This window comes from Pseudophryne corroboree, chromosome 3 (genome assembly GCF_028390025.1).
Source record: "Pseudophryne corroboree isolate aPseCor3 chromosome 3, aPseCor3.hap2, whole genome shotgun sequence".
NCBI classification, from domain to species: domain Eukaryota; kingdom Metazoa; phylum Chordata; class Amphibia; order Anura; family Myobatrachidae; genus Pseudophryne; species Pseudophryne corroboree.
Window position 1 is genome coordinate 393,698,703 of NC_086446.1, and position 25,684 is coordinate 393,724,386.

At 44.2% G+C, this 25,684-nt stretch overlaps 1 protein-coding gene across 6 annotated transcripts in view; it reads right to left on the bottom strand.

Annotated features, from left to right (window-relative positions):
* The window catches only part of LOC135055707 (uncharacterized), a 207,538-nt gene that overhangs the window by 173,624 nt on the left and 8,230 nt on the right, over positions 1–25,684 (bottom strand). For 2 of the 6 annotated variants that reach the window (XM_063960077.1, XM_063960079.1), the window contains exon 3: positions 22,182–22,229. The exons of the other annotated variants lie outside the window; for them this stretch is intronic. The gene's annotated coding sequence lies outside the window, so the exon portion shown is untranslated. The remainder of the gene's footprint in view (positions 1–22,181; positions 22,230–25,684) is intronic. 6 annotated transcript variants of the gene reach the window in all.

Here is a 25,684-nt window from a genome sequence, read left to right on the forward strand (position 1 = left end):
CTCAGGGAGAGTGACACGTTGTTCAGCAACTGTTCTCTCGATCTTGCTTTTATCAGGAGATCGTCCAAGTACGGGATAATTGTGACTCCCTGCTTGCGCAGGAGCACCATCATTTCCGTCATTACCTTGGTGAAAATCCTCGGGGCCGTGGACAGTCCAAACGGCAACGTCTGAAATTGGTAATGACAATCCTGTACAGCAAACCTCAGGAACGCCTGATGAGGAGGATATATGGGGACATGAAGGTGTGCATCCTTTATGTCCAGAGACACCATATAATCCCCCCCTTCCAGGCTGGCGATGACCGCTCTGAGCGATTCCATCTTGAATTTGAACCTGTTCAAGTATAGGTTTAAGGATTTTAAATTCAGAATGGGTCTGACCAAACCGTCCGGTTTCGGGACCACAAACAGGGTTGAGTAGTACACCGTCCCCTGTTGAAGCAGGGGAACTTTGACCACCACTCGTTGAAGACACAGTTTTTGAATTGCACTTAAAACTACATCCCTCTCTGGGGAAGAAGCTGGTAGGGCCGATTTGAAAAACCGGCGAGGAGGCAACTCTTCGAATTCCAGCTTGTAACCCTGGGAAACAATTTCTATTGCCCAGGGATCCACCTGTGATTGAACCCAGACGTGGCCGAAAAGTCGAAGACGTGCCCCCACTGGGGCGGACTCCCTCAGCGGAGCCCCAGCGTCATGCGGTGGATTTAGTAGAAGCCGGGGAGGACTTCTGCTCCTGGGAACTAGCTGTAGCTGGCAGCTTTTTCCCTCTGCCCTTACCTCTGGCGAGAAAGGAAGATCCCCGTCCTCTTTTGGATTTGTGCGACCGAAAGGACTACATCTGATAATGTGGCGTTTTCTTTGGCTGTGAGGAAACATAAGGTAAAAAAGCGGATTTACCTGCGGTAGCTGTGGAAACCAGGTCCGTGAGACCTTCACCAAATAAGTCCTCACCCTTGTAAGGCAAAACCTCCATATGCCTCTTTGAGTCGGCATCACCCGTCCATTGGCGGGTCCACAGGGCTCGTCTAGAAGAAATCGCCATGGTGTTGGCTCTGGAACCCAGTAGGCCAACGTCTCTCTGAGCATCTCTCATATATAGGACCGCATCCTTTATATGACCCAAGGTCAGTAAAATGGTATCCTTATCCAGGGTATCAATGTCAGCAGACAAGGTATCTGTCCACACTGCTACCACGCTACAAACCCAAGCCGACGCTATCGCCGGTCTGAGCAAGGTACCAGTATGTGTATAAATTGACTTTAAGGTAGTCTCCTGCCCGCGATCAGCAGGATCCTTATGGGCTACGGTATCTTGCGACCGCAGCGCCACCTTTTTGGATAAGCGCGTTAACGCCTTGTCCACCGTGGGGGAGGATTCCCACCGTATCCTGTCCTTAGCCGGGAAAGGATATGCCATAAGAATCCTTTTGGGAATCTGCAGTTTCTTGTCTGGAGTTTCCCAAGCCCTTTCAAACAACTCATTTAACTCATGGGAAGGGGGGAAAGTAACCTCCGGTTTCTTTTCTTTAAACATGTGGACCCTTGTGTCAGGTACAGAGGGGTCATCCGTGATATGCAACACATCTTTTATTGCAATAATCATATAATGAATACTTTTTGCCAACTTTGGCTGCAACCTCGCATCATCGTAGTCGACACTGGAGTCAGAATCCGTGTCGGTATCAGTGTCAGCTATTTGGGATAGTGGGCGCTTCTGAGACCCAGAAGGGCCCTGTGACATAGTAAAAGGCAAGGATGAACTCCCTGCATTTTCCCTGGACTCCGCTTTGTCCAACCTTTTATGTAATAAATTCACATTTGCATTTAAAACATTCCACATATCCAACCAATCAGGTGTCGGCGTTGCCGACGGCGACACCACACTCATTTGCTCCACCTCCTCCCTAGAAGAGCCTTCCGCTTCAGACATACCGACACACACGTACCGACACCCCCACACACGCCCTTTGGAGAGACAGAGAGAGAGTATGCCAGCACACACCCAGCGTCAATGACCCTAGAAAACAATTTCCTAGACACACAGCGCTTTAATATTATTCAATATACATTCACCCCCCTCTTTTTAAGCCCTCTGTCACCGTGTTCAGCAGGGGAGAGTCCGGGGAGCCAGCTTCTCTGCAGTGTGCTGTGGAGAAAATGGCGCTGGTCAGTGCTGTGGAATCAAGCTCCGCCCCCTCAGCGGCGGGCTTCGGTCCCGCTCAAAAATACAATACTGGCGGGGGATTTGTATATATATTGCCTCCGCAGCCCATATATACTAAAATGCCAGCCTAGAGGTTTTATATTGCTGCCCAGGGCACCCCCCCTGCGCCCTGCACCCATCCGTGCCTCAGTGTGTGTTGTGTGTGGGAGCAATGGCGCGCAGCGTTACCGCTGCGCATTACCTCAGTGAAGATCAGAAGTCTTCTGCCGCCTGTGATGTCTTCTTTCTTCTAATACTCACCCGGCTTCTATCTTCCGGCTCTGCAAGGAGGACGGCGGCGCGGCTCCGGGACGAACTCCAGGGTGAGACCTGCGTTCCGATCCCTCTGGAGCTAATGGTGTCCAGTAGCCTAAGAAGCAGATCCTATCACTTAAGTAGGTCTGCTTCTCTCTCCTCAGTCCCACAATGCAGGGAGCCTGTTGCCAGCAGGGCTCCCTGGAAATAAAAAACCTAACAAAATTCTTTTAATCAGAGAAACTCAGGAGAGCTCCCCTGTAATGCACTAAGTCTCCTCTGGGCACAGGATCTAACTGAGGTCTTGAGGAGGGGCATAGAGGGAGGAGCCAGTGCACACCCATTCTAAAGTTCTTTATAGTGCCCATGTCTCCTGCGGAGCCCGTCTATACCCCATGGTCCTTACAGAGTCCCCAGCATCCCCTAGGACGTAAGAGAAATGTCTGATTGACATAAGAGCACAACTTTAATCCCCAGTCACACATGACATCACCCCCAATCTGAAAAACAGGAATGGTACTAGTTCAAAACTCAACCGAGTGGATTTTAGACAGTACATTATGATAACAGCACAGGGGTGGGAGGAGAATATTTGTACGTTTGGCACTGCCAAAAAATCACTAAGATGATAAACACAGAGTCACTACTAGAAGCATTGCGTGTGGTCAGCAAGCCAGTATTATCAGATATACAGTCATATACACCCCCACCTTTTCAGTGACTAGGAGGACAATACAAGATTAGCTGATCTGCCATCCTGAACACATTTACTCACAGTGTGGTATTTGGTCACCCAGCATGGAAATAAAAGGTTTATGCAATGTCCTTCACATTGCAGTGTTACAAGAAATGGTACAGAAAAAAGAAAACAGGATGCATAGAAAACCCAGCTGTTTATGTACAGCTCAGTATCCAGCAAGGAGATACAGTGCATCCCGAAAGTATTCACAGCGCTTCACTTTTTCCACATTTTGTTATGTTACAGCCTTATTACAAAACTGAATAAATTAATTTTTCCCTCAAAATTCTATACACAATACCCCATAATGACGTGAAAAGTTTTTTTGTGATTTTTGAAAATGTATTAAAAATAAAAAACTAAGAAATCATACATAAGTATTCACAGCCTTTACTAAATACTTTGTTGATGCACATTTGGCAGCAATTACAGCCTCCAGTCTTTTTGAATATGATGCCACAAGCTTGGCACACCTATCTTTGGGCAGTTTCGCCCATTCCTCTTTGCAGCACGTCTCAAGCTCCATCAGGTTGGATGGGAAGCATCGGTGCACAGCAATTTTCAGATCTCTCCGGAGATGTTCAATCGGATTCAAGTCTGGGCTCTGGGACATTCACAGAGTTGTCCTAAAGCCACTCCTTTGATATCTTGGCTGTGTGCTTAGGGTCGTTGTCCTGCTGAAAGATGAACAGTCGCCGTAGTCTGAGGTCAAGAGCTCTCTGGAGCAGGTTGTCATCGAGGAAGTCTCTGTACATTGCTGCATTCATCTTTCCCTCTATCCTGACTAGTCTCTCAGTTCCTGCCGCTGAAAAACATCTCCACAGCATTAAGTTGCCACCACCATGCTTCACTGTAGGGATGGTATTGGCCTGGTGATGAGCGGTGCCTGGTTTCCTCCAAACATGACGCCTGGCATTCACGCCAAAGAGTTCAATCTTTTTCTCATCAGACCAGAGTATTTTGTTTCTCATGGTCTGAGAGTAGTTCAGGTGCATTTTGGCAAACTCCAGGTGGGCTGCCATGTGCTTTTTACTAAGGAGTGGCTTCCGTCTAGCCACTCTACGATACAGGCCTGATTGGTGGATTGCTGCAGAGATGGTTGTTCTTCTGGAAGGTTCTCCTCTCTCCATAGAGAAATGCTGTAGCTCTGACAGAGTGACCATCGGGTTCTTGGTCACCTCCCTGACTAGAGCCCTTCTCCACCGATCACTTAGTTTCGATGGCCGGCCGGCTCTAGGAAGTGTCCTGGTGGTTCCGAACTTCTTCCATTTACAGATAATGGAGGCCACTGTGCTCATTGGGACCGATATGTTTCTGTACCCTTCCCCAGATTTTTGCCTCGAGACAATCCTGTCTCGGAGGTCTACAGACAATTCCTTTGACTTCATGCTTGGTTTGTGCTTAGACATGCACTGTCAAGTGTGGGACCTTATATAGACAGGTGTAACTTCATGCTTGGTTTGTGCTCAGACATGCACTGTCAAGTATGGGACCTTATATAGACAGGTGTGTGCCTTTCCAAATCATCTCCAATAACCACAGGTGGACTTCAATTAAGCTGTAGGAACATCTCAAGGATGATCAGTAGAAACAGGATGCACCTGACCTCAATTTTGGGCTTCATGGCAAAGGCTGTGAATACTTTGTACATGTGATTTCTTAAGTTTTTTATTTTTAATAAAGTTTCACGTTGTCATTATAGGGTATTGTGTGTAGAATTTTGAGGGAAAAAATTAATTTATTCCATTTTGGAATAAGGCTGTAACATAACAAAATGTAGAAAAAGTGAAGCGCTGTGAATACTTTCCGGATGCACTGTATAACAACCCTTCAAAAGAAATAAAGTGCCCATAAAAACCAATTAGCATAAATTAAAGATTGGTTGCTATGGGCAACCTCTTTAATCTTTCTGTATGTTCTGATACAACTCCTCCACAGCCTGATACCATATGTAATCTTGCACAGTCCCCCCAAAAAAACAAAAAAAAAAACCCTATTTATAGTTAAATGCAGGACCATAACTAGGGGTATTTGACTGGTGCCTTTGGATGCTCCAGATATGCAGCGTCAGCCTGCACAGCACCCAGGAGTCTCCTGAGGATGCTCCTGTGCTGCTGAAGTCCTTTTCTGCACTGGCGGATTCGCCCCCTTAAATGACATCATATGGTTGGGGGTTGTCGGCACAGAGCGCTGGAAAGGGCTGTTACGGCACTGGTCACCTGCCCATATAACAACCATTAGGGCCAATGCACAGTAAGCAGTACAACAGGAAGAAATTACTCAGAAGAAAACTTAGCATGTTTTCGCACACATATACAGAGCTGTACTCCATTGGCAGCACATGCACCTGGTTTACTACAAGTCACCATCATCAGTGGCACTTAAACCTGACTTATAGCAGGGTCATTCCATGTCAAATCAACACACATTTTGTTAAAATTTTACCTCACCAGCTCAGATTTGGTCAAATTTGGTATATGTAGAGTACATATGTAGTCAAAGAAAACTACAAAATTTTATTTAAATATCTCATGCAGTTTCCAAATTATGGCTATGTAAAGTTTTTAAAAATCTGTCAAAACCGCACAACCAGCTGATTTTCAAATTACCATAGCAGTTCTTCTAATTAAGCTGGAGAGGTGGGAGTGTCATGTTACTGTGTTTTTATGCCCTTTCTTATGATATACAACACAACAGGCTTTGATGAAAAAAAAAAATTTCAAAAGTCAAACTGAAATTTTTGATCATGATTATCTCAAAAAGTGCGTAGACAAAAAAAGTTAAAAAAAGTTCAGGTAATAGTCTACTAATTTTAAATGTTAGTTAAAAGTGGGAGGATAACGGGCTTATAGTTAAAAATTGTAAAGCACTGTAGTTTATAAAAAAAATGCCGGGTTATATTACAAGTAGTAATAATAAGATTTTAAACCTACCGGTAAATCTTTTTCTCGTAGTCCGTAGAGGATGCTGGGACTCCGTAAGGACCATGGGGATAAACGGGCTCCGCAGGAGACATGGGCACTTTAAGAAAGACTTTGGATCTGAGTGTGCACTGGCTCCTCCTTCTATGCCCCTCCTCCAGACCTCAGTTAGAGAAACTGTGCCCAGAGGAGACGGACAGTACGAGGAAAGGATTTTTGTTAATCTAAGGGCAAGATTCATACCAGCCACACCAATCACACCGTATAACCTGTGATATACAATCCAGTTAACAGTATGAACAACAACATAACATTGGTCCAAAACCGACGAAACTATAACATAACCCTTATGAAAGCAATAACTATATACAAGTCTTGCAGAAATAGTCCGCACTTGGGACGGGCGCCCAGCATCCTCTACGGACTACGAGAAAAAGATTTACCGGTAGGTTTAAAATCTTATTTTCTCTAACGTCCTAGAGGATGCTGGGACTCCGTAAGGACCATGGGGATTATACCAAAGCTCCCAAACGGGCGGCAGAGTGCGGATGACTCTGCAGCACCGATTGAGCAAACAGGAGGTCCTCCTCAGCCAGGGTATCAAACTTATAGAACTTTACAAAGGTGTTTGACCCCGACCAAGTAGCAGCTCGGCACAGCTGTAGTGCCGAGACCCCTCGGGCAGCCGCCCAAGACGAGCCCACCTTCCTAGTGGAATGGGCCTTAACCGATTTCGGTAACGGCAATCCTGCCGTAGAATGCGCCTGCTGAATCGTGTTACAGATCCAGCGAGCAATAGTCTGCTTTGAAGCAGGGCCGCCAACCTTGTTGGCTGCATACAGGACAAACAGTGCTTCCGTTTTTCTGATCCTAGCCGTTCTGGCCACGTAAATTTTCAAAGCCCTGACCACATCCAGGGACTCGGAATCCTCCAAGTCACGTGTAGCCGCAGGCACGACAATAGGTTGGTTCATATGAAAGGATGAGACCACCTTAGGTAGGAATTGAGGACGGGTCCGCAATTCCGCTCTATCCATATGGAAAACCAGATATGGGCTTTTATGTGATAAAGCCGCCAATTCCGAAACTCGCCTAGCCAAAGCCAAGGCTAACAACATGACCACCTTCCAAGTGAGATATTTCAACTCCACTGTCTTAAGTGGTTCAAACCAATGTGACTTAAGAAAACTTAACACCACGTTAAGGTCCCAAGGCGCCACCGAAGGCACAAAAGGAGGCTGAATATGCAGTACTCCCTTCACAAAAGTCTGTACTTCAGGCAGAGAGGCCAATTCCTTTTGAAAGAAAATGGATAAGGCCGAAATTTTAGGCCCAAATTCACTCCAGTTTGTAGGAGGGAAGAAAACGGCCTAGATGTAACTCTTCAGTAGGAGCATTCCTGGCCTCACACCAAGAAACATATTTTCGCCATATTCGGTGATAATGTTTAGATGTCACGTCCTTCCTAGCCTTTATTAACGTAGGAATTACCTCATCCGGAATACCTTTTTACGCTAGGATCCGGCGTTCAACCGCCATGCCGTAAAACGCAGCCGCAGTAAGTCTTGGAACAGACAGGGACCCTGTTGCAACAGGTCCTGTCTTAGAGGAAGAAGCCACGGATCTTCTGTGAGCATTTCCTGCAGATCCGGATACCAGGTCCTTCGCGGCCAATCCGGAACAATGAGTATTGTTCTCACTCCTCTTTTTCTTATTATTCTCAACACCTTGGGTATGAGAAGAAGAGGAGGAAATACATAGACCGACTGGAACACCCACGGTGTCACTAGGGCGTCCACAGCTACCGCCTGAGGATCTCTTGACCTGGCGCAATAACTTTGTAGCTTTTTGTTGAGACGGGACGCCATCATGTCTATTTGGGGTAATCCCCACCGACTTGCAATCTGTGCGAAGACTTCCTGATGAAGTCCCCACTCTCCTGGATGCAGGTCGTGTCTGCTGAGGAAGTCTGCTTCCCAGTTGTCCACTCCCGGAATGAACACTGCTGACAGTACACTTACATGATTCTCCGCCCAGCGAAGAATTCTGGTGGATTCCGCCATCGCCACTCTGCTCCTTGTGCCGCCTTGGCGGTTTACATGAGCTACTGCGGTGACGTTGTCCGACTGAATCAGCACTGGTCAGTCGCGAAGTAAGGTCTCCGCTTGACGTAGGGCGTTGTTTATGGCCCTCAGTTCCAGGATGCTGATGTAAAGACAAGTCTCTTGACTTGACCAAAGGCCTTGGAAATTTCTTCCCTGTGTGACTGCTCCCCAACCTCGGAGGCTCGCGTCCGTGGTCACCAGTATCCAATCCTGAATGCCGAACCTGCGGCCCTCTAGAAGGTGAGCACTCTGCAGCCACCACAGGAGAGATACCCTGGCCCTGGTGGACAGGGAGATCCGCTGATGCATGTGCAGATGTGACCCGGACCATTTGTCCAATAGGTCCCATTGGAAAGTCCTTGCATGGAACCTGCCGAAGGGAATGGCTTCGTATGTCGCCACCATTTTTCCCAGGACTTCAGTGCAATGATGCACTGACACTTGTTTCGGCTTCAACAGGTTCTTGACTAGAGTCATGAGTTCCTGCGCTTTTTCTACCGGAAGAAATACCCTTTTCTGGTCTGTGTCCAGAATCATGCCCAAGAAGGGCAGCCGAGTCGTAGGATTCAGCTGCGACTTTGGAATATTGAGAATCCAGCCGTGTCGCTGTAACACCTTCAGTGAAAGGCAGTGGCGTAAGTTCGTCCCAGGCGCCCGGAGGCATGATAAATGTTGGTGCCCCCCTACATATACACACACATACCATATGTAGCTATCCGGCACTAAGGGTGAACAGTAGCAGCGTGCTCAGGTACCTTTCCCAATAGTAATATAGATACACATAGAAAGTGGACGCACACCAAGTCAGTCATTACAATAAAACAGACACCAGCATACCTTTATAGTACACCTACAGTGCTCCCTCACCCACCAGCGGGTCTCGATGGAGATGCTTTGGCGCAGCGGTGTGCCGATATAACTAGTGTTCACTCTAGGATTTTTTTAGGGCAGGGTGCTGATCACGGGGAGGGCACATTTTTCCATTCAGGAGGGCACATTTTTAAGTTAGATGGGCAAACTTAGGTACATACTATAATGCTTGGTGCTCCCATTCATATAGGCCAAAACATGGACAGTGCGCGCCGAAGGCGCGCATCAAAAATCTAGGGGTGTTGTTTTGTGGGGAAGGGGCGTGGCCACATAATAGTGGCAATTCACATTACACCACACGGTAGTGCATCTAATACACATTGCACCAGGTAGAACCTCCTATACACACTGCGCCAGGTAGAGCACGTTATACATATTACGCCAGATAGAGCACATTATATACACTGCACCAGGTAGAGAGCACTGAGGCACACTGCACCAGGTAGAGAGCCCTGAGGCACACTGCACCAGGTAGAGAGCACTGAGGCACACTGCACCAGGTAGAGAGCACTGAGGCACACTGCACCAGGTAGAGAGCACTGAGGCACACTGCACCAGGTAGAGAGCACTGAGATTGAAGTTTACAGCTGCAAAATACTTACAAGGTTAATTTAGCCCAGGGGGACTCTCATGTGCTTACCGGGTCCGGCGGCGCACGACTGGGTCCAGCGGCGGGGCGGGGTCCGGGAGGCAGAAAACGTCAGGGCGCACAAAAACGGGCAGGACGGGATTCAGCTGTCTAAGGGGCAGGGAGCAGCGCCCTGTGAAAGACACCTAGCGTGAACACTAGATATATATATAAAAAAAACACACAAGCGCTTCATTCACTTAAACACACACACACACACACACACACACACACACACACACACACACACGTCTCTTTCACTTAAACACACACGCCGCTTTCACATACACACCTCCGTTACTTAAAAACACACACGCCGCTTTCACTTAAACACCCACACATGCCTTTCACTTACACACACACACACACACACACACACATTCAGAACGGACACCCCTCCATATATTTATAAGGTAGTGTGTACCCAGACCAGGTGTGTGCTCTGTACATAGTCCTGTAGAAATGCTCAAATGCCTCCTTTAATCCTTTCCTCTCACACACATACCATACCTCTCACTTACACACAAACACACCTCTCACACACGCCTCTCACTTACACACACACACCTCACACACGTGCCTCTCACTTACACACACACACCTCTCACACACACCTCTCACACACGTGCCTCTCACTTACATACACATGCCTCACACACACATGCCTCTCACTTACACGTCTCTCACTTACATACACACATGCCTCTCACTTACACACACACATGCCTCTTACTTACACACACATGCCTCCCACTTACACACACATACATGCCTCTCACACACATGCCACTCACATCACTCACTCACACACACACACATGCCTTTTTTACTTGAATGCACAACTTTCCTTAAAAACACACACACACCTCACCTAAAAACAAGCACACACAAAACACAGTGCTTCCCCCCAAATCCACCTCTCACACAGTGCCTACCTTTGTCTATCATTATGCTCACGGAGCACGGAGGAGCAGAGAGCTTCCCTCGGCTGGCTTACTTAACTAGAAGGGCCCAGGAGGAGCTGTGCTCTGGAGCTCCCCCTAGCTGCAGCCAGTGCCATCTTTCTGTAAATACAGGAGGCAGCTTCCGTGTCACTGACACAGCTCCTCTGTCTGCAATAGCAGCACGGTCCTCAGGCAGCGGGAGACAGTGGAGATGTGCCCCCTTGCGGTCAGGAGCCCGGCGGCAGCCGACTCCACTGCCTCCCACAGTTCCGCCACTGGTGAAAGGGAAACGCTGTTCTGCAACTTCTCCCGTGATCTCGCTTTTATGAGGAGATCGTCCAAGTACGGGATAATTGTGACACCCTGCTTGCGCAGGAGCACCATCATTTCCGCCATTACCTTGCTGAAAATTCTCGAGGCCGTGGAAAGCCCAAACGGCAACGTCTGAAATTGGTAATCACAATCCTGTATCGCAAATCTCAGGTACGCCTGATGAGGATATATGGAAACATGCAGGTATGCATCCTTTATGTCCAGCGATACCATAAAATCCCCCCCTTCCAGGCTGGCGATGACCGCTCTGAGCGATTCCATCTTGAACTTGAACCGTTTTAAGTAAAGGTTCAGGGATTTTAAATTCAAAATGGGTCTGACTGAACCGTCCGGTTTCGGGACCACAAACAGGGTTGAGTAGTACCCCTTCCCTCTCTGAAGCAGGGGAACCTCGGCCACCACTTGTTGAAGACACAATTTTTGAATCGCATGTAACACTATCTTCCTTTCCAGGGGAGAAGTTGGTAGCGCCGATTTGAAAAACCGGCGAGGAGGCACCTCTTCGAATTCCAGCTTGTATCCCTGGGAAACAATTTCCATTGCCCAGGGATCCACCTGTGATTGAACCCAGATGTGGCTGAAAAGTCGAAGACGTGCCCCCACTGGAGCGGACTCCCTCAGGGGAGCCCCAGCGTCATGTGGTGGATTTTGCAGAGGCCGGGGAGGACTTCTGTTCCTGGGAACTAGTTGTGTTGTGCAGCTTTTTTCCTCTGCCCTTACCCCTGGCAAGAAAGGACGATCCACGTACTCTTTTGCTTTTATTTGAACGAAAGGACTGCATTTGATAATGAGGCGCTTTCTTAGATTGTGAGGGAATATAAGGCAAAAAATTCGATTTACCTGCCGTAGCTGTGGAGACGAGGTCCGGGAGGCCCTCTCCAAACAATTCCTCACCCTTGTAAGGCAAAAACTCCATATGTCTCTTTGAGTCGGCATCCCCCGTCCACTGTCGGGTCCATAAGACTCGCCTAGCAGAAATGGACATAGCGTTTATTCTGGAACCCAGTAAACTAATGTCTCTTTGAGCATCCCCCACATATAAGACAGCATCTTTTATATGCCCTAGGGTCATTAAAATTGTATCCTTATCAAGGGTCTCAATATCCGCTGATAAAGAATCTGTCCATGCTGCTACAACACTACAAACCCAGGCCGAAGCAATTGCCGGCCTGAGTAACGTACCAGAATGTGTGTAAATGGACTTCAAGGTAACCTCCTGCTTGCGGTCAGCAGGATCCTTGAGGGTAGCCGTATCTTGGGATGGGAGCGCTATCTTTTTTGATAAGCGTGTCAAAGCTTTGTCTACCCTAGGGGAGGATTCCCATCGTATTCTGTCCTGTGACGGGAAAGGATACGCTGTTAGAATCCTTTTGGGAATCTGCAGTTTTTTGTCTGGAGTTTCCCACGCTTTTTCGCATAACTCGTTCAGCTCATGTGAAGAGGGAAAAGTGACCTCAGGTTTCTTTCCCTTATACATGTGTACCCTCGTGTCAGGGACAGGGGGTTCCTCAGTAATATGCAAAACATCTTTAATTGCGATAATCATATATCGAATACATTTAGCCACCCTTGGCTGCAATTTTGCATCATCGTAGTCGACACTGGAGTCTGAATCCGTGTCGGTATCTGTGTCAACTAATTGGGATAGTGGGCGCTTCTGAGACCCCGAAGGTCCCGGCGACATTGGGACAGACATGGGTTGACTCCCTGCATGTACCCTAGCTTCAGCTTTGTCTAATCTTTTGTGCAATAAATTAACATTAGCACTTAAAACATTCCACATATCCATCCAGTCAGGTGTCGGCGCTGCCGACGGAGACCTAATATTCATACACTCCCCCTCCTCCTTAGGTGAGCCTTCAACCTCAGACATGTCGACACACGCGTACCGACACCACACACACACAGGGAAGCTCTTTTCTGAAGACAGGTTCCCCACCAGGCCCTTTGGAGAGACAGAGAGAGAGAGTATGCCAGCACACACCCCAGCGCTATATGACCCAGGAAAAAACAGAATGTTTACCCAGTAGCGCTTATATATCATGTATATGCGCCAAATATGTGGCCCCCCCCTCTACTTTAAAACCCTCTTTCACCGTGTGTCAAGCAGGGGAGAGTCCAGGGAGCTTCCTCTCAGCGGTGCTGTGGAGAAAAAATGGCGCTGGTGAGTGCTGAGGGAGAAGCCCCGCCCCCTCGGCGGCGGGCTTCTGTCCCGCTCAAATTTTCTAATAACATGGCGGGGGCTCTTTTTATACATGTACAGTGCCCAGCTGTACATGTATATATGTGTATTTGCCACAGAAGGTGTTTATTGCTGCCCAGGGCGCCCCCCTCTGCGCCCTGCACCCTTACAGTGACCGAAGTGTGTGAGGTGAATGGGAGCAATGGCGCACCGCTTCACTGCTGTGCGTTACCTCTATGAAGATCAAGGTGTCTTCTGCCGCCTCTGAAGTCTTTTCCTCACATACTCACCCGGCTTCTTTCTTCCGGCTCTGCGAGGAGGACGGCGGCGCGGCTCTGGGACGGACGGCTAGGGTGAGACCTGCGTACCGATCCCTCTGGAGCTAATGGTGTCCAGTAGCCTAAGAAACAGAGCCCTGAAACTCAGAGAAGTGGGTCTGTTTCTCTCTCCTCAGTCCCTCAATGCAGGGAGCCTGTTGCCAGCAGGCTTCCTGAAAATAAAAAACCTAACTAAAATACTTTCTTTTACAGGAAACTCAGGAGAGCTCCCTGAAAGCACCCAGTCTCCACTGGGCACAGTATCAAACTGAGGTCTGGAGGAGGGGTATAGAGGGAGGAGCCAGTGCACACCCAAATCCAAAGTCTTTCTTAAAGTGCCCATGTCTCCTGCGGAGCCCGTCTATCCCCATGGTCCTTACGGAGTCCAAGCATCTTCTAGGACGTTAGAGAAAGGTAATAATAGATTTGATGGCTTCATTAGTTGAATTATATATTTAAAGCTGAATAGAAATACTTGACATTGTATTAGTCAATCAATAATGTGAGCTGAAGATAGTTTGACAATGCCTCAGTGGTTTTTAAAGTGTCATCAGGAGACATGACAAATTCTTCCAGTTGGAGTTATATGGTCGACTTTTCATAAGACATCTATTAGAGGTATCCGTAGTATATCAGGATTTGTCTTCATCTTCATTCTTGTCCATCACATAAGCAAGCCACCATTTCTTGTTATATACAACGGATATATAACTTTATGAATTGGCAGTAGAAAATATATCTGGAATTAATTTGACGTTCACAACGCAAAAAGACTATACTGAGTCTGAAACATTTTTGAATGATCATTTCAGCCAGTCAGTAACTATTCAGGGAACACAATGGTAGTATGCTTTTATACTTGTTGATTCAAGTACATCAAAAATATCTGTGAAAACCTTTTCTAATGCTACAACATCATGAACAGTATTTGTTATAAAATCTCTAGACAAACTCCACTTGACACAAATAAATGGCTATATATCCGTTGTGTATAACATGAAATGGCGGATTCAAAGGCACACCCAGCGACACGTCACAAAAACAGCTGCAACATGCCTGCATTTTTGCCACCATTCCCGCATCAATGCTCACAGACAGTGCATGACTGTCAATCACTCTGCGTAAAGGTAAGCTCTGCATGCGACATCGCTATTACACTTTGGCGCATCCCCCAGAATGTGGTTTAGCAGCTAAAATTGCCTGTCTGCTATTTGTCTATTATTTGGGGTATTTGTATATCGATATTCTGTTTGATTTTCAAATAGATTGATGAATGTAAGATCTCTTGATTTATTAACAATGTAAAAGTACCAATGTTTTGTCAATATTTGATTTTGAACAGAATTCGGTTTTATATTCGATTTTGCCTACAGTAAATATCCACAATGCAAAATAAAATAAAAAATCAAATACACACAAATTTTTTTTTTTAAAAATTGAACATTAGTAAATATGGCACGGTGTCCTCATACACTAGTATTGGGACCTAAATTCATCAAACTCCAAAAATACTAAATTATTGGAGTTGGAAAGTGGGAACCTTTGCCGCCTCTGCACCGAAGCAATGTTGAATTACTCCGGTGATTTTGTATCCACCGCTGCTACTCGCAAGTTGGACAATTAATTATTGATAACAAATAGGGCCACCATGAGAGCAAGCTGTTTATTAGATCAGCTGTACCAATTAAAATGAGAATGTCTGCTCTATTTAACTACCAAATTAAAAAAGTAGATTATTATCTGCCAATATCAAATAAAAAAAAGTTGCACCTGTACATTAATAGCCTAATAAAAGGAAACTAATAAACTAGTGAATATATATATATATATATATATATATATATATATATATATATATATATACACACACTCTCATCTAAAAAGTCCAGCAGTGGGGTGCACTACACAGGTTTATCCCCAGCAAGGTGATTCCAGTATACAATTGATATCCAATAAATAGCCACTCTCCAAGTCACTTTTAAATATGCTTCAAGACGTTTTTATGATATACTCACAATACATACAAATGCAAGGCTAGTGCCAACAATGAGGTTTCATCTTATGTTAATTGATCATCAGACAAATTAAATATAAGATTCATCTCCACCTCTTGCGTCCTCTTCTCCTTATAACCGCTCCTCCTTGGGTTGTATCCTCCACCCCTCCCTGTTTCTAAAAAACTACTTGGTGGGCGGGATTCAGAATGATCCGTGTCAGAGGTGGTAGCAGAGGAAGCGGTATCAAAAGCCTGAAAAACCCTACGTCCAAGAACCCTCCTAAATCTAGAGGTATTCCTAATAGAATTGTCACCACTCAACCACCTAGATACTTGGTGATTCTTATAATCATTATCCACAGTACTCAGTTTTTTTCTTTTAAAGGAGGCATTTAAGAGGCATCTGCTGGGCAGGTATACAGGTCCGCTCTCATGGCTCTGCTGAGTAGTTATGTTGCTGGCTTGTGAGGAATGGAAAGCTTGACAAAGGTCTATGGGGACCGAAACGTTGCAGAAACTCTATGTAAAATATGAGAAGCCTTGGATTTGTATGTATTGTGAGTATATCACAAAAACGTCTTGAAGCATATTTAAAAGTGACTTGGAGAGTGCCTATTTATTGGATATTGTGTGTGTGTGTGTGTGTGTGTGTGTGTGTGTGTGTGTGTGTGTGTACTATTATTAAGGGATAATTAATCTGTTAAGTGTTTTATGTTAACTGATAGTAAGGGGAAGATTCATCAAAGCTTGGAGATAATGTTTATGCTGCTATTTAACAGCACTCAGCAGAAATGACATGGGCTCTGTAGAATCTTTGCACAGATACATTTGTATTCATGAGTGGCAACATTACAGTATCCGGTTATTTTCTCAGTGTATACAAAATGTCATGAATTGATACATCTGTAACTAGATCACTATACCACAGTACTCTATGTGATCTAGAAAAGCAGACTTAACGGAAAGAATTACATATTTTGTCACACAATTTATCTGAATATATACGAGATGTAATAACTGTGCCAATACAAATTTTATACGTATCTCTAAAGCCATCCTATATCGTGTCATTACAAAGGCTTTTGGTTTCTTCCTAATTCTATAAGAAGTCCTTATCACGCCACTTCAGCAATGCAGCCAGGGCGGTGATTTCAAGGAAGCAGCAGTGATAGCACCTCCAACCACATCTAAGGCTACGGCCACACATAGCGGCCAAGCGGGTACCGCTGAACTGGACCTGATTGGCCGGGAGGGGGGTTTTGTGTGCACACGGATCCTGTTCTGCAGAATCCTGCAGAACAGGATCCGGGCAGTGACACACGGGATTTCAATAGCACACATACATTGAAATGTATGTGTTCACCTTGAAATCCCATCGTCCTGCCATCCGGATCAACCGCGGCATGTGCAGTGCTTGGGTGCATATCGCCAAGTGTGTACCGAGCCTTATTTCTGCTCTTATGACATGTTGATACTATTAAAATATGTTATTGGCCCATTTACGTATTGCATTACTTTTTTCAATACAAACAGTTAACACACACACACACAACAAAAAAAAAAGACAACAGTCCATATATAAACACATCATATATAGGGATTACCCCCATTGTTGTAATGACTCATTACAAAGTTTACAAATACATTTCTGTATGAGAATATTATCCTGAAAAGAACTAGATGTAGTTTATATGACAACTTAATTCATGCAGCACTATTGGCTGATCAGCACAGCGTGATAATAACATCTATATATTGATCTATACCTAGGAAATTAGACCAGACATTCTTTATATAATTTGATTTATTGCAGAAGATTACAGCGATATCAAATGATTGTGCTTTACTTGTGGTTAAACCTATTATAGCTATTACATTGCAAACACAAAATTTAAAAAATGTATTATTGTAAAAAGAAGACAGGCACACAGTTGATGTATGTTTTAGTATCACCTTTGTTTTTCTATACACATTTTATTATTTTAACAAATATTTTCCTGTTTATTTTTAAATACATAGTACACAAATATTCACTTATTTGAACTAATTGTTTAATAAAAGTTATATTTTAGTCATCAGTACACCATTTACAGACACTTTTTTCCCCTGTATTTTATTTTTAACTATCACCGCTACTTTGGAATTAATAATGTTATTGCATATATCTATAATGTATAGGGGTTAACAATAAGTTATCTATAAGGATATTTTCTGGTGCGCTAGACGTCCATCTTTTATAATGCTGGTAATAAGCACACCTAATACCAGTAAGTGAACTCTCACACTAGGAGACATGGGGTACATTTTCTAACCATCAGACTTTCAAAGCTGCCGCTGATCATTTTTAAACAGCAACTGTAATAAATGCTAAATCAAGCTTGTTCAACATCTACTAGACTTGCGGTTTTAAATCCTTCAGTCAAAGTCATCGATCATCGGCAGTTTTGAAATCCTGATGGTTAGAAAATCTACCTACCTCATAGTCATAAATGATATGTCTTATGGTGGCAGTGAGTGAGTTGGCAGGTCTGGATTAGCGCATTATTTCTGGCCAATGTAGAATGTATGTACCCCGCCAGTCATTCCTGTACAAATTTTCCCAGAACACGGCTTACTCAACTAGACATTAGTAATAACCAATGTGGACACAACAATGGTGTGCCATATATACTAAGATCTAAATTGAATGTCAATGTAACGTGCAGCAAAAAAATCATTTAATAACAGGGACTGCATCGCCACCTAGTGGGACAAAACATCTCACTAGCAAAATTAGGATGGACTACTTTCAAACCTGCCTCAACCATTCATTTAAGAGTGTGCCCATATTTTAGGGTACTTTCTTCCTTTCCATCCTAACACTGGTATACAATTGAGAGTGTACCTCTATTTTAGAGTGCATTCTTATTCCGTTAGTCTATTCATTTATTTGCTCTTGGGTGCACCTCTATCATCCTCGCCAATGACCATTACACAGAGACAATGGATTACTCAATTTATCTTATGAATTAACCGGTTACCGTTCTCAGAGCTAAACTCCTCTGCAGCCCTTCTCACACCCCTTCCCTCTCCTTATCTTACACCTTAAATATTCAGTAAAATGTCACCCATCTCTGCATTCCTCTTGGCACTGATTGCAAATATTCTGAGCACATTTTAAATTGCAATGAAAAAGTTGTGTTCTTGCAATCTTAGTGGCAGGAAATTAGTACTTTGCTCCCCTCCCCCCAACTAACATCCTCCAGTTATATGCATTGGTCCATAATGGTCAATGGGTTTCATTATGTTATTGATAAAACTTGTGCTCACATCACAGTACGACATTTGTATTCAATTGATCTGCAGTTGCCCGGCTGTTTTGCCTTGACCTGCACTTCTGCCTACTAATGCTTTCTCTGAGTTCCATGCTGGCATCAGCCTCTTATGAAGCATTTTGTAAGTTGAGCTACATTAGTCTCTGAAGCTATTGTACTTTCAAGCAGTCTACTGAGGTGTTTCCTGGCCGTCATGCATGCCATAATTACAGGGATCTAGGCCAGTCCAGCATTTTTTATATATGTCCCTGTCCTTGCTGGGATGTTATTTCCTTAATTAAAGCATGAACTACACCTGTGAGTCACTGCTTTCAATATAGTGGTGTCCCTCATCGACCCAGAGAATTTCAATCCAGAGGGTGTCTACCACTTGTAGTTACAAAGATCCACCACAAGGTGACAATACAGTCCCAAAGATTAATGCAAAAGAATGCGTAATCTGTAAACAACACAGTTCCTTTAGAATGTACAGATCTTGCTTGTTGCAGTGTGTCCTGTTCTAATATGTATTTGATAGACAAACTGTGCACAATATTTAATGAGCGACATAATCCATAATTATATTGTTACTAATGAAAAAAGGACTTCCTACTCAGTGTACTAAATAGTGGGAATGCTTTACTCCCATTGTAAAATAAAAGGTATATATACAAAAGTCACAGTTGAGCTCTGTGACCATATAAAAGCACAAAGAAAGGAAAAAAATAATGCCTATGCACACTCTACAATACCAAGCATTAAAATAAAATAAATTATAATAAACTCTGCTATCTAACATAGAGCAAAATTGAGGTTCTTGGTATACTTTATGGACAAAAAATACTAGCCACTAACCAGCGTCTAGGTGACCTAGTCTCTGGTGGGTCCCTAACACTACGTTTAAATCCAGGGCGCAAAACCCCAACAAGCTGGCGAAAGCCAGTCACCCCAGTGCAGCACACCATTGAAAAGCAAAGGTGTGTTTATAAGAAAGAATAGGTGAAAGGTATTAATAAAATGTTAAAAACTGTAGTATTAGTAGACAAATTATTTAAAAGTGTTAAAAAAAAAGTGCTTAAGTAAATGTTATAGTATGCCACCCCAAGGCAACCCGGCCACACCAACATAGGGGGCTCCACGCCCCAAACTTATAAAAAAAAACTGACAAATTGTAAAAATTTGGAGGACTTACCCTGATTGTGCCATTAGTTTCAATATGCAGTCTGTGAATACTAGAGACCCATGCTAGTTAACAACATTCAGGGCAGGTGGGAGGGGTGCCACCCCAAGCTGAAGGAGACCCAGGCTTCAAATGTACTATGTACACAATATTGAGTATATGGGGAAGGGGAATCTTGGACTGCACAACCTAATTACACATATAGTAAGAGGTTCTATCATGCTAAGTTTTGTAGTTCCACAAAGAGAAAATATAGTGCCTGATGTACACTCTACAATACCAAGCACTGGTAGTCAGAATAATTACAATATACTCTGCAGAGTTTACTAGCAGTGCTTGGTGTTGTAAAGTGTGAAATTACAAGTCTCAGCATGATAGCGCCTCTTACTGTATGTGCAATTAGGGTGTGCAGTCCAAGATACCCCTACCCTCCACCCCTCATACCTATCTATACTTATAATAAAGTTGTAATGGTTATGCCTGTACATAGAAATGTTTGTGGAGAAATGTACTCCCGGGGACTGTGTATGAACTATGGAGACAAGAAATAAATAAATAGGAATTTTTGCTAGTCTGTTCATTCCGGCATCACGCAAAAACTACTGGATGAATTTGGATCACGTTTTCACTAATGTATAGCTTAGTGACCTAGAAAGAGACTGAGGTATGTATGATCTCAATGTGACATCAGGGAGAGGAGCAATAAAGAAAAAAAAAACATACAACTGACACTTGATGTATGCAGTTTGCAAGCTCCTCAAGACAAAAATGTCTATATGTATATAAATATAATTTGTGTGGGACAAATATACTTCTAGGGACTGTTTATGAACTATGGGGACAAAAATAATTTTCAGCAGAATTTGCACAAGCTCAAGTCCAAAATGACAATATGTATATATATAGATAAATATAGATATATATACACATACATACACATACATATATACATATATACACATACAATATACACGCACAGTTTTATATATATATATATAAAATTTAGGAATCAAGATCTATTTCGCAGTAAAATCCAACAATATATTAATCACTAATCAGGCAGCTTACCTTGAAAAACTGCAAATATTGTTTACTATTACATTTTGTGATTAGCGTCTACAATGTCCATCTGCCCCTCCCCTTCAGAATGTAAGCTCTCACAAGCAGGGCCCTCTTCACTCATGTGCTTTCCCCTCTCTTAGGGGTATATTCAATTGAAGTCGAAAACTGCCGTCTGTCGAAAAGATGTCAGTTTTCGACTTTTTAAGGTCGAAAAAAGCACGTAGATCAGCGAATCCAGCAGAATAGCTGCCAATCCACGTGCTTGTGTCGAAAACGGGGCCAAAACCGACAGGTTTTGGCCCCCTTTTCGACCATCTCAGTCCGACATCAAAAGATGTCGGACTGAGATGTGGACGCTTGCTGGAGCCGGGTGGACACTGCCGTGAGGTCGGGCGGCTGGGTGACATCCTGCTGCAGCGCTACTGTAGCGCTGATCTCCCCTGTATGCCCGCCGGCTGTCCCCCCATCTCCCTGCGGCTCTCCCCCCTCTTCTCCTCTGCGTCCCATCTCAATTCAACTTGAAAAGGTCGAATTAAGATGGGCTAGAATATGGGTTGTTGGATCCATTCCGACAAATACATGTCGGAATGGATCCGACTTTAATTGAATATACCCTTTAGACTATTTTCCACTCCATACAACAGCACCTAATCTTCGGTTTCTGCCACCCTGATGATCATTTCACTGTCCTGTCCCCTGATGCAGAAATATTTATATACCATGTACTTGTCCTACAGTTTCTTGTACTTTAAGTCGTTGTTTTCTTGTTTTGCTCATTTGTTTATAATAATATAAAATATACATCACAATATTAGATGACACTACTTTCTTTGTAAAATGAGTTCCCCTGAGCAATAACGGACATCCAGCTGCGGGCAAACGCTAGTAACATATAAAACCACAAATAATTCTCGTCTGACATATACTCCCTCATAGTATTCTTTAAAAGTGAATCATGTGGCACAAGTGACGGCACAACTCACCAAATATTAGGATATATTTTGAAGGAGTGACATCACTATAAAGTGAAATAGTATTTATAGATACTATTGGCTCCATTTAATAACAATACTGAATGACAGTGGCATATTTTGTTTAGTATCATGGTGATACTTACATATATATTGCCGGTCTTTAACATAATTTACCTGTCTGGTGAGGTCCAACAGTGCTTCCCTGCTCTGCGGCGTCCTCAGCTGCATTATGTTACATAGAAAACATAGAAACATAGAATTTGACGGCAGATAAGAACCACTTGGCCCATCTAGTCTGCCCCTTTTTTATTTTATTCTTTAGGTAATCTCAACCCTTTTTTAACCTTAATTCTTTGTAAGGATATTCATATGCCTGTTCCAAGCATGTTTAAATTGCACTACAGTCTTAGCCTCTACCACCTCTGATGGGAGGCTATTCCACTTATCCACTACCCTTTCTGTGAAGTAATTTTTCCTTAAATTTCCCCTGAACCTCCAGTCTCAATGTATGCCCTCGAGTTCTAATACTTCTTTTCCTTTGAAGAATGTTTCCCTCCTGAACTTTGTTAAGACCCTTGATATATTTGAAAGTTTCTATCATGTCCCCCCTTTCCCTTCTCTCCTCCAAACTATACATGTTAAGATCTTTTAGCCTTTCCGGGTAAGTTTTGTGATGTAGGCCATGTACCATTTTAGTTGCCCTTCTTTGTACACTCTCTAATGTATTTATATCCTTCTGGAGATAGGGTCTCCAGAACTGGACACAGTTTTCCAGATGGGGCCGTACCAATGACCTATACAGTGGCATTATCACTTCTTTTTTCCTGCTACTGATTGCTGACTAATTAACATATGCGACAGCCGCCTGCTCTTGCACATTGGCCCTCATTCTGAGTTGTTCGCTCGCTAGCTGCTTTTAGCAGCATTGCACACGCTAGGCCGCCGCCTACTGGGAGTGTATCTTAGCAGAAGTGCGAACGAAAGGTTAGCAGTTCTGCTACTAAAAAATTTCATGCAGTTTCAGAGTGGCTCAAGACTTACTCCTAGCTTGCGATGAATGCAGTCTGTTTAGTTCCTGGTTTGACGTCACAAACACGCCCTGCGTTCGGCCAGCCACTCCCCCGTTTCTCCAGCCACTCCTGCGTTTTTACCTGGCACGCCTGCGTGTTTTTGCACACTCCCTGAAAACCCTGAGTTGTCGCCCAGAAACACCCACTTCCTGTCAATCAAACAACGAACACTCGAGCATCTGAAAAGCGTTGCTCGAGCTTGTGTAAAACTACATAGTTTTGTGTGAAAGTACTTAGCGCATAAATGCCGTTTTTTTACCTGATCGCTGCGCTGCGAAAAAACGGCAGCGAGCGATCAACTCGGAATGAGGGCCAATGTGCAAAAACCCAATGGGGACACAGCAAAGCCTTGAAGGATTTGCTAAAGCTGTCAAGGCTTTGCTGGGTCCCCATCTATAGATGTCATAAGCTGTACTGTCATAAACAAAGGTATGCTAAGCTAACTGCTTTTTGCTAAAGAACAGATGGTAGTCGTGAATTTACCATTAGGCATGTGCCTAGGGGTGTCACATGCTGGGCGGTGGTACTTGGATGCTTGAATGGAGTATATATGTATGTATGTATGTATACATAATTAAAAAAATAGACTAAATGGGGCAGATTCAATTGTTTTGGGTGTCTAAAAATACTCTAAACTTTTTGAGACGCCCAAAATGTTGTCACAGTTCAACTGTGTTTGGACGCCTATGCACACCGCGCATGTTGCACCCAAACAGACAGGCTTTAGCTGTCCAAAACGGCTAAACCCATCTCAATTCCCTGCTTTGGGTGTCCAAACGGGAGTCTGTGGAGGCTGCGAGAAAAATGTGCTGGTGGGTGCCCAAATGGCAGAGCAATTGAATTGCTGCCGCTGGTCGCCCTCTAGTAGCGGCTGCGGCAATAACAAGTGAATCGGCCCCTATGTCATAGCTCATGGCTTGTTTTATTTATACTGACAATCAAAAAAAGGGTCGGTATTGCAAGCATATAATGACTGTGCTTGTGATACTGGCTTTGTTCGATTTTGGCTAAGTGTCAATTTTGACTATCTTTTCTACGAGATAGACTGTGCAGGCAAGTCAATTTTGACTATCTAGGCTTGCAATGCAGACCGCATGGGACCGCGCATCGGCATCGCAAGGTGACTTTCACCTTGCAATCTGCACTAACTTTCCTTACGATTTTGACTATATAGATGTAACATGAAAATTATTTATTATTGATTGTTTAGCCTTAAATTTATATATAGTTATTGTTATTATTAGAGAGAATGTGTGGTTCATTTAAAATCCAATAGGTCTGAGGTTCATCTGAGTATATTGTGTTAGGGGAAATGCACAATAAATAGAATAGGTGTAAATATATGAAATAAATATATATATATATATATATATATATATATATATATATATATATATATATATATATATATGTGTATATAGTTTTAGTAATGAATTGGAGTAGTTGTGCCATCCATTGTGACAGTGGTCAGCTGCCATAATTACGTTAATATAACAGTTGTTGTGTGTACTTCAAGGTGAGCTCGAGACATGGTGAGATAGCAATAGCCTGCAGGGCAGCAAACAGTGTCCTTAGCATTGACCGCGCGCTGCGGGAGCAACAACCTGCAGGGCGGGAAGAGTTTGTCCACGAGCGGGGTTCAGGGCTGACCGCGAGCTGCTGAAGATACGAGGCACTGGTTGGCGGTGGCTAAGGACAGGGGACCAATGGAAGACGGCTGCGCGGCGCGAGTCAATCTATCCGTGGGTATAAACAGAGCTCACATGCGCTGCTGAGGAGGCTGCTGTTCCTCTGGCTAGTGTGTGTGCTCAGATCTCCAGCGCGCCGCTAATAGAGCTGTATGCTGTAAACATACAGCGGCGCCGCTGGGACTGAGTAGCGCTCCCACGCCAGGCAATACCTGAAGATAGGAGTGGAGGCAGAGCTGGGGTGACACCGCTAGAAGCAGACCGCTGCTCGAGGAAGCGGGAGGAAGCGGTAGCCGCTCCCGGTCTGGCTGGGCCGATGGTCGATGAGCGGAGGTAGATGGGAGAGCCGTCTCCATAGCAATCCAGGCAAGGCGTAGCTGACTGGATCCTCCGCCTCCCACAAGGGACAACCCAGCTCCATTGCTCACCACCTCACTGGGGAGGAGTCGGGGGAGCGTCATCCAGCCGCAGCAGCAGCATAACTAGGGACGTGTAAGTGAAATAAAACCACATGCCCTCTGCAGTCTACACACACTTGGCACCATAGACTATAGCTGACAATCTGCTTTAAGTAATTTTAATACCACAGATACCAGTTCTTGGTGGCATAATTCAGCAATAAGTTTGCAATAGCCCAAAAGAGTAACCAAGGGGCATGATAGGCTGGAATCCCAATTCAGGCAGCAAAGATAGCTGTAAAGATTCATAGACTGGCCAATAAATAGAATGAACTGCATATGGCACTTATGACTAAGTTCAACTCTCATCACAGCCCTGCAATAGCTGCAAGGAGAGAGAAACATCATATATAAAAGACAGTGATCTAATTTACAGTCTCATATAGGCTATTACTATGGATAAATCCCAGGGAGCCTAGAGAGTAATAGCAATACCGGATTACGTGTATCGGAAATATTAG